Source organism: Ursus arctos, unplaced genomic scaffold (assembly GCF_023065955.2).
Source record: "Ursus arctos isolate Adak ecotype North America unplaced genomic scaffold, UrsArc2.0 scaffold_6, whole genome shotgun sequence".
In the NCBI taxonomy this organism is placed as follows: Eukaryota; Metazoa; Chordata; class Mammalia; order Carnivora; family Ursidae; genus Ursus; species Ursus arctos.
Window position 1 is genome coordinate 65,249,763 of NW_026623078.1, and position 10,982 is coordinate 65,260,744.

At 37.9% G+C, this 10,982-nt stretch overlaps 1 pseudogene; it reads left to right on the forward strand.

The window, feature by feature from the left end:
- The first annotated feature begins 7,402 nt into the window (after window positions 1-7,402).
- LOC113252635 (60S ribosomal protein L34-like) lies at window positions 7,403-7,978 on the forward strand (annotated as a pseudogene).
- The last annotated feature ends 3,004 nt before the right edge of the window (window positions 7,979-10,982 follow it).

Genomic DNA, 10,982 nt, shown 5'->3' on the forward strand with positions numbered 1-10,982 from the left:
AGTGACCGGAAGCGGAAGTACGGACTTTACGTGACGTCATGCACAGTCCGAGGGGCGGAGATGGGAGGACAAACTGGAGCGGGGCTCCGCCTCCCTTCTCTTTTCCAGCCTCGCCTCCTTCGCCGAGATAATCCTCTGCGCAGGTGCGTTCTGCCTTTGAGGCTTTTTCTCACCGAAAGCTTTAAAACAAACGTAGGCTTTTTAAAATATTTTCCACCATATGTTTAGTCAGTCTCCATTAGTCAGTTGACCATAACAGCGTTATAGCTCATTAATGTAGCATCTCGCCTAAAAACTATTTCACTTTTTTTCTTTTTATTAATTCCCCAATCCCAATCTCCTAAACTACGAAGAGCTGTGCTAACTCCATCAGACATACTTGGAAACTGAGACGTGATTTGTCCAACGTCACTCTGTTAATTAGTGGCAAGCTGGTATTGCAGTTTGTTTTAGGTAATTTTATGTAGCGGTCTCTAACCACTTAGATTATACAGAAATTAATTAGAATATGGGAACTCTGATCAGAATAACGAGTATTAATAGCCCTTTGCTGCTATTAGTTTCATGCAGGATTTCCATGAGTAAAGTACCAAGGAAGCTATTTTATGTACAGTGTTCAAGAATAATGCAGAACACACTACCTAAAAATTATGCTTATTTATAACATAGTTCTCTGAAATATAGAACTGAAGTCTTTAAAGCAACTTCAGCAAATAATTTTAGATAAGGAATTTAAGACATTCTTTCCACGTTTCCAGATTTTTCCTATTGCTTATTTTTGAAATGTTTACTCATTCAAAAGAGGTCTATGCAGAACTGATAATTCCCAAATTAATTTTTCCCTAGACCTCTCCACTGAAGTCCACACCAGCATGTCCACCTTCCTATGCAACTTCTCTGCTTAAATGTTCAACATGCACCACCAACTTAACATTTCCAAAACTGAGCCCCAAATATTACCCCCCCCTACAGTCTTCCTCATCGCATTTGATGACAGCTTGATTCTTCCAGTTGATTAGACCAAAAACCTTGGAGTCATCTTTGACTTCTCTGTTTCCCTCACACCCCTGCGGGCAACCCTAGCTCAGACTATACAGGAAAGGGAATTTGAGGAAGTATGAGTCCAGCTTAGCAAAGTTGACATAGTACAAATCCACCCAACTACAGGCTGTCTAAAAGAATCTCATTTCAAATATAATGATATAGGCACATTGAAAGTAAAATGATGGACAAAACCATATCACGCAAGCATTAAGCAAAAGAATGAAGGAGTGGTTATATTAATATTAGATAAAGGAGAATTTGGAGCAAAGGAAATCACCAGAGACGGAGGGAGACATTATATAATGAAAAAATGGCCAATCAACAAAAACACATAGTAATTCTAAATGTGTATGTCCTAGTAACAAAGCTGAGCTTCTGTAAAGAAAAAACTCCTAGAACTCAAAGAACAAATAGACAAATACACAGTCACAGTTAGAGGTGTCAACTCCCTTCTCTCAACAACTGACAGAACAACTAGAGAGAAAATCAGCTAGGTTACAAAGAAACTCAGCAATACCATCAACAGGATCTAATCAACATTTATAGAACATTCCACCCGACAACAGAATACACATTCATTTCATTATTTTCAAATGCCCATGGAACATATAAACCATATCCTAAGCCATAAACAAACCTCAACAAATTTAAAAGAACTGAAATTGCACAGAGTGTGTTCTCCAACCACAATGGATTCAAACGAGAAGCCAAAACATAAAGGTAACAGAAAATTTTCCAAATACTTGGAAATTAAACAACATGCTTCCAATAATCCATGGATCAAAGAGGAAGTCTTGAGGGAACTTTAAAACACACACACACACACACACACACACACACACACACACATACATTAAACTGAATGAATATGAAAATACAAAATGTCAAAAGCTGTGAGACACAGGTACATCAGTGCTAAGAGAAAAGTTTAGAGCTAAATGCATACGTTATGAAAGAAGAAATATCTCAAATCAATAACCAAAGCTCCCTCCTCAACCTCTTAGAAGAATAAGAGCCACATAAAACTAAAGCATGCAGAAAATTATAAATAACAGATTATAGCAGAATACTGAATATTCTGTACTGATCATCCAAAGAAGATTGGCCACAATCATTACATTGTATTTCTGCCTCCGGGAAAAAAAAAATACCCGATGTTGCGGGTATTAATGCCATTGTAGCTATTCATTTACCGGCCAAAATAAATTTACCCTGATTTGTAACAATACATTCTTCATTTTTTCTGTCACAGGAACTAAAGTTTTTAGCATACTTCTACATTTGCTGAAAATATTTCAAATCCAGTCAGAGGCAAAAAGAGAGAGGATGGTGAGGGCCTTCCAAAGCAAGCTGTGGGCTGTGCCATGGGTGACTACCACCTAGGGACAGGAAGCAAAGAATAGCCTGTCATACCTGAATGAAAAAATGAAAAAATAAACAGTCTGACTAGTTCTGCCTTTGTGGCATAGTAACTCTACCCACTAGGAAAACACAGCCCAGCGAGTGTCAGACTGACCCGTCCAGCCATGCCTTAGAACCAGCCAGTGTTGGAGCTGCTTTCCCTCACTTGGCTAAGGCTTCCTTAAACCCCTTTCAATGTAATAAAATGAGAGTCAAGACACCAAAGATGAACCAAAGGATTTTTTTAAATGTCACTTTATCCCTATTTGGTATACAGATGAGCCCAAGGATTTTTTTTAATATCAATTTATTCCTATTCAGTTGTTGCCTGCTTCCAGACCTCTATGGAAAGCAAGGTTCCTTTGAACATCTGATAAGTCTTGGGGCCTGAGCTGAGCAGCGTTCTTGGTCATGGGGTAGATAGATTTAGAGCGGGCTCTGTGTCTGTGTCTGTGTCTGCTCAGGGCTCACAGCTAACTTCCATAGGATCAACTTAGCATTTATTCTAACTTTTGCTGAAGAAAGAGGGTAAAAAGTGATCTGATCTTTCTAATTACTGTCCCTTCGGGAAGTAACTGTATATTCATGACATAGAGCTAAGGGGTCCTCCTTCTCTAGTATTCATTGGAAACAAAAGAAGCAAGGAAACTTTCAAAGCTTTCAGCAAGAGATTCTGTGGGAGGTGTACGTTCTTACCTCTTCTATATAGATTATTTTCTAGGAAAGGAACACAAACATCTTTTTTTCCCTTGGGAAGGAGATGTGGTTATGCGATGTTTGAGATCTCCAAAAATATCAGATTAGCCCTTCCTTCTTTCAGGAGTCACAAGTAACAGGGAATGGAGAGAAACAGGAAGTCTACCCTACCCTCCAACGATACTTACTCATGAGGAGGGGATCAGAAACTCTCTCTTCTATGGAAATGGGAGGAAAGAGCAATTTCTCCCCCTGCCTGAGAGACTATATGGTGTCATCATAATTAACAAGCCAGATCTACAATACAAAAATTAGACATAAGCAAAGCCAGAAGAAACAACATATAAATAGGGAAAAACTAAAGTTCTGGATTAAGCTAGTATACTTTTTAGAAGTCCACAAATATTCATTTGGCCAAAGAAAATCATCCGGCTTAAAACACTAAACACTTTGCTTAATATTTAACCAAAATGGAAAAGATACCTTTGGGAGATGCCAAAAGCAGCTAATAGCAACAGGTTTCCACATCCCAGCCTCTTCAAAATGTTGTCCAGCATAAAACAAGAACAAATGCAGTACATCTTAAATTTCCTTAAAGCAAGGTATTACACAGGCAATACCATCTTTCCTTTTACTTATTTTTTTAAAGTAAGCTCTGTGCCCAAAATGGGGCCTAAACTCACAACTCTGAGACCAAGAGTCGCACATTCCACCAACCTTGCCAGCCAGGCACCCCTATCATTTTTCCTTTTAAAATACATTTGGGGGGGGATGGTTTTAGCAAATATTCCATCAGTTAGGTCACTTTGGGCTGCAAGTACCAAAAAACAAATAAGTACACAAAAACCCCAATTTTAATTATTTTTTTAAAGATTTTTTATTTATTTATTTATTCGACAGAGATAGAGACAGCCAGCGAGAGAGGGAACACAGCAGGGGAGTGGGAGAGGAAGAAGGCAGCCTCCCAGCAGAGGAGCCTGATGTGGGGCTCGATCCCATAACGCCGGGATCACGCCCTGAGCTGAAGGCAGACGCTTAACCACTGTGCCACCCAGGCGCCCCCCCCCCAATTTTAATTATTTTAAACAAGGAGATGTACTCTGTCACAAAACCAAATGTCTAGAGAGGGGCATATTGCAAATGAAGTAGCATAAAGTCTCCAGTTCCATATCATTATGATTCTCTTGACTCTGGCTTCTAACATGTTTTGGTTCTGTCCATAGACTGGCTACCCCCATAATTTCAAAACAGCTGCCAGTAGCAATGGACACAGCACACTTCTTTTTTTATCTTTATTGCAAGAAAAAGAAAACCTCTCCCCCAACCATGGGGAAAAAAGATCTTTCTCTTTAGTCTGATTGGGATCAGTTTAAATCATATGCTTCCGTCTGTGTATATGTGGAATGAGACTGTGTGAGGCCATTGTTTGAAGAGCTAAGTGATTTGCTCAGTATCATGAAAGGAACAATAGAGAGGGTAAAGAAAGAGCCAATAAAAAGAAAATAATATTCATTTATACATGTGACCCAGCATGGGGGCATTTTTTATATGTTTGCTAAAATAATAATAATTAAAAAAACAGTTCGCCTTCTCATCCCAGTATTTTGATTATGAATTACCAGCTAATATTCAAACAAGGTGATCTAACATTGAAAACATTTGCACAGATTCTAAGAGTGACTTTTATTTTGAATAATATCACATAATTAATACCTTGTATTGGTGTAATTTAATTATAAATATGAGACTTTGAAATAATATTCTACTGGATTATTGAAAGTCTGTTTAATTTTTTGCCACCAGGAGTTCAGTTTCTGACCTGAAGTCCTCCTGCTGCTTAAAAATATATACGAAAGCATGAGTGAAATGGTTCTCTTCAACATTTTGTTCAATATAAATAAATAGCGTTTGTAGAAAATCCTTTTAATGCTATAATCTGACATAATTTTTGATCTTCAAACTCCTTTAAGTAACAGGAATAATATTTGCTTACCTAGAGTAATTTTACAAGGATTCATTAATCTCCTAAAATGCTTTAATAAGTTAAAATGAAAGACCCCATACGGTCGCTACGAACTTCTCAACCAGTTTCAGTTATGATTTAATTAAATTGGAAAGGGCAGTTTGTCATGCATCAAAGTAAAACAGCTTGCACATTGCTGCCACTTTTTAACTTTTCCTCTTCTCTACCAGTTTTCGGTTTTACCACTTTCATTAATACCATTAAACATTTTGTAGTAACATCCAATGTAGAACACCATTCAGATCTGTTACAGTGAAATACTGAATTCCTTTTGACTTAATTCCCATGGCAGTATTTGTTCTCTGTATGATTTCATTCAAATAGACTATTACAACAAGCAAATTTGCTAGTCCAATTTTACAGCCATCTGATAACCAATGGTGGATACTTCTTGATTACTGTCTGGTTTAAAAATATCCTTGACAAACAGAAATCCCTTGAAACTTTTTTTCTGAGAGACACTTTCTTTATTGTCATAAACCCTGGAGGAAGAGCTCACTGGTACTAGCTAGGCCAACAGACAGAAATCCTACTTGCTTTCTTTCATTGACAACTGGATAACAGTAACATGTCCTTGACGTTTCTTGCCTAAGTAGCTGGGGGGTCTTCATATTTAACTAACTTTACTCAACAGAAGATTCACCCCACTGACACACCCAATTCAAATCAAATTGTTTATATTTTCAAAAGAAAAAAATGTCCAGATAGCTTTTATAGTATGTAAAAGAATTTATTTTATTTTACTTTGAAAAACTATTGCACCTTTTATGGAAAACACATAAACGTGGATTTTGAACCTGTTCAAAGAAAGGGCACTTGTATTGGCAAACACTAACCGACATCGAAGTTTCATCAAAGATATCTGCCGATATAAAATTCTGCCAGGTAGTTTTAACTTTATCAATTAGAACTGGGTTTGGCTGCATATAAGAGAAACTGAATGTGCCATTGTAAGTTCATCCTGAAAAAAATAAAGTACCATTCTGGTGAGTGATGTTGATAATGAGGGAGGCTGTGTATGTGTTGCGGGGTTGGTATATGAGCAATCTCTGTATCTTCCTTTTAATTTTGTTGTAAAGCTAATGTTGCTCTAAAATAAAGTCTCAAAAAGTGAAAAAAACCTTAAAATAATATTTTTGAAACCAAGGTAAAAGTTTATTTTTCTTCTCCTGTAAAACAAGCCCAGACATAGAAAGCCTGGATTTGGAAAGATGGTTTCACAAATGACACAGACTCCTTCCTTTAGCTGCTTTGCCAGCTTAGCACATGGCCCCCATGCTCAAGGTTACCTCATGGACTAAAATAGGCTTCTGGTGTTCCATTCATCACATCCAAATTCCAGTAGGAAGGAAGAAAGTGCCAATCGCTGAGCTAAGTTGGCATGTTTTAAGCAGCCTTCCCAAAAGTCCCTTGTAACGTTTATACTTACATATCCTTGGCTAGAACTTAACCATATGACTATACTTAACTGCACAGAAGTCTGGGAAATGGATTCTTTTCTCTGAGCACATATTCATGTCCAGAATAAAATTAAAATTCTATTACTAAAAAAAAGAGAGATTGGATAACAATTCACAGTCTGTGTCACATCCACTATGTTATATGCGATGATTTTGTGGGAAATGTCATGCAGCCATTAAAAATAATGAATTGAGAGCTATGCCAATTGACTTTGGGGAGCGTGGCAGGGGAAGATTTCCACAAGGATTGCTGGATGAGAAAAGCAAAATGTATAAAAGTGATAAAATATGATTCCATTTTTGAATAACATAAAGTGGCAAAAATCTCTAACTATATGTATGCAAACGATGTGTAAGTATATGAATATGGGAAATTGCTGAAGGATACACAGTAGGTTGTCAACGTTTTTTCTGGGCAAGGGGAGAAGGGATGAGTATCTTTGTGTTGTTCCATTGTTCCACTTGTTATGATAGGCATTTTTGTAATTTGAAAAATAGAAAAATGCTTTAAAAAGTGGAGCAGCCTCCAGATCCAACCTTCAAAACACTGCCTGCCATATACGAAAATTCACAGTAAGCAATTCCACGATGAGTCTATCATAGGGGATCCTAGTGAAGAACTTGGTAGGCCCTCAATACAGTTTACCTAAGTTGCTTTAAATGATTTATTTAGGGAAATTATTTACTCAGAACACGTGTTAGCGAGCCATAGTTAACCTTTAAACTTGCAAGCGCTTCTTTTTTTCTCTTCTGGGGATGGTGTCCATAGGCATTCAGAATGGTCCAGTGTTTGACCTACCATCGTAGGCTGTCCAACAAAACAGCCTCTAACAAAAGTAAGCTGTCCCAAACCCCTGGTAATAGAATCATTTACCTTTATCCAAAAAGGTTGGGAAATCACCAAAATCTGCATGTCGTGTGTGCCCAGGCCGACTTTGAGGAGTTTGTGCTGTGAGACCTAAAGTACTTATGAGGTTGTCTAAAACGAAAAAACAGGAGCACCTGGGTGGCACAGCAGTTAAGCGTCTGCCTTCGGCTCAGGGCGTGATCCTGGCGATCTGGGATCGAGCCCCACATCAGGCTCTTCCGCTATGAGCCTGCTTCTTCCTCTCCCACTCCCCCTGCTTGTGTTCCCTCTCTCGCTGGCTGTCTCTATCTCTGTCGAATAAATAAATAAAATCTTTTAAAAAAAAAATAAAAAAATAAAACGAAAAAACAGGTCAGCAGGGCCTATGGTGGTTCCATGTGTGCTCAGTGTGTTCGTGACAGGATCAAGCATGCTTTCCTTATCGAGGAGCAGAAAATTGTTGTTAAAGTGTTGAAGGCACAAGCACAGAGTCAGAAAGCTAAATAAAGAAGCTTGAGTAATAAAAAAAATCAAAAGGCAAAAAAAATAAAAACGTGTTAGCTACATGATGTTAGAAGGAACATTGTATTCTTTTTGAACTAATGGATGTTAACCAATGTTTATAAATATTTAAATATGAATGTAAGGCACAATAATGTCACAATAGATCTTTGTGAATTATCTGGAATACTAACATTTATGAAATTAAACAAAATAACCTTTATGAATTGTATTTAATGTTTACCTATTTAATTCCATTTAGGCCATGAATCTTTCATGAAAAAGTCTTGTTTGGGAATTAGTCACACCTTACAAGAATAAATCATTCTGTCAACTTGGCTTCATCAAAATTTCATGAAGAAAAAACTTCAAAATCATGTACAACAAATCATATTATAAATTATATTTGATCCAGACATAATAAAGAATATGAAGAGCATGAAAAAATAAAGAAAAATAAATTAATTCACTACCTACCTGAGCTGAATGTCTATTTGGCATGGAAAATGTCCAGTGTAGTGACCTAAGAAACAAGCTAGCAGCTAGCAAGGCTGAGACATTATTGTTCCAGCACTATAAGGTCAAAATTATTTTCAATGACTATTTAACAATGATATCGTAATAATTTTCAAAGTAAAATTTCAGATTTAAATTTATACCTAAATAGTTCAACCCATAATGGCAATATTTGTCTTCTGCCTTGGTTGTGGCCAAATATTGATTTTCTAATACTAGGTCATTGACCATCAGACCAAAAAGTATTCATTGGACTACTTACCGAAAAGGTCTTATTGGATAAACAGTGATGCTTGACTGCAAACCTCACAACATTAATATGCGTAATAACGACTTGGGAAGATTGTAATAAACGTCACTTCCTTTCTGAATAGGATCCCTATCCCTCAGTACATATTCTGAGCCAGAAATGGGCATTTTAAACAAGCAACAAGGGCTTTTTCTGCATGTCCCAGGATCATGTTTTGAGAAATACTGCTGTAACAGAAAACTCTGTTTTAAACTTGGTAATCACCGTTATAGACTATCTTCATGTTTGTGAAATAAGGATCTGGTATGCAAATGGCACTGTCATATACATAGAACTTGGAAAATTATTATGTTGTAGTTCAGTACATTAAAAAAAAAAAACCAATAACTAGAATAGGACTCAAACGTCTAGTCCTACACCACACATTTTGCTCACTGGTTAACCTTAAAAATCAAATCAGTTATTTTAAGCCAGTTATTTGCCCACAGGCAAATCTGGGGGACAAAGAAGAGGTACTGCTCTTTTATAGAGGTAATCAGGGGGTTGGAAAGACTGGTATAAACAAAAAGTCCATTGGAGTAAACTGAGAACTTGTAGTGGCTTCTCGTTGGCTAAGTTGTGACCATCTCTCATTGGCTGGGCTGTTGGTGGGGCATTGGATAAGGAAAGACTTTCTTCTTCCTGCTGGAGTAGTAAAGTAGTATCCACACACAAGGTCTGTCTCTTCCTGTTGGGTCTGTTATTCAATGAGCAGCGGGGTGTGAGAGCTCTCTCCGCCCAACTTCCCAACTCCATTACAGTGAGGTTTCCCCTTTATTATCACAAGTGAAATATGACGAATGGAATGGAGTTGGTAGATAAATCAGTGAATCTTTTTTTTTTTTTTTGAATGTTTTAACAGTTTTGCAAGACGAGGGTGGTATAATTTCTCTGTGGTGGGAGTATAACTGGGGTGGGGAGTTGGCATACAGGAATAAAGAAGAATAAAACTGGAAAGCAGTGAGCAATTATACTCAAGGACCATGAATCCAATCCCATAATAACACCTTATAGCTTCCAGTTCCTAAATTTATTTTCAGTGAAATAAAAGCACCCATGTAAGTAACGTGCTGGGAATCAGGACGTGGGAACCATTATAGAATATATTAGTTCCAATTCCATAAACCTGTATCTTCAAATAAAACCCCAAATGCAAATAATACATCTCAATCATTTTGCAAATCACTTTTCTGTATTGGTTCTTTCTCTCAATCATTAGCCAAAACTAGATCTGGGACAGATTCCAGGCTAGGACAAAAATGCAAAATTTTATTTTCCCCATTATTTGATTATCTTGCTCTGAACTGAAGCAGATGCTTGGCAATTAGCTGCTGGGGAACAAATTTTTCTGATTAACTCTTCATTAATCAAGTTGACCAAGAAACTTGTAAACTTTCAGTCATCTTTTTCGCTTCCTGTTATTAGTCCAATATGTAGTCTTCATATCTCAGAGACCATAGACATACAAAGGGTTTTTAAAAATAGTCTAATCCTGCCAAACAGTTTGACAGTGCAGAACTGAACCCAGCTTTTTTGAATTGTTGCTCAAAGTGAAATGACTTGGGTTAGTGGCAGAACTAGGACTCAAGTTTAGGGATTCTGACACTTAGAAAACGAAGCTCTTGAGAGTTTTTTCTTCCAAAACACTCCGTCTAAGTGATTTAGAATGGTCTTAAGGGGTGGAGGAGATGCAAAATGGTGCCATCTTCTGCCTTAAGTTTGACACTCAGTAACACTAGTTCCTATGGAGGATGGGTAGCAAGAACATTTGAACTACAAGCAGCTCTTAACGTCAGTCCTGGTTTCCAGTGATAGTTCTAACACTAAGGAACCATGTGCCCTTAGCCCTCCCTTCTTTGAAGGGAGGCAACCAGGACAAATCTGCCCAGTCAGAGTTGTCCAATTGCTCTGATCCCTTCCCTTTCCCTACTTGGGAATTATAAACATTAAAGGGAATAATACGTGGTAAATAACTTAGAATAATGCCTGTAGCATATTAAGGTTCGATATTCTCGTTATCATTATACTGCCAATCTCTGAAAGGCAGACTACATGCACAGAAACGCTCCAGGCGCAAGCACTGGCCCGAGGGCACGCACCTGAAAGCGCGGGCACTGTGAATGAAACGCGCGCTCGCCTGGGCGTGACGTAACCAGGGGCAGGCCCAGCAGATGGGGGGCGTTTGCTTCCGGGGGCAAAGGGGCT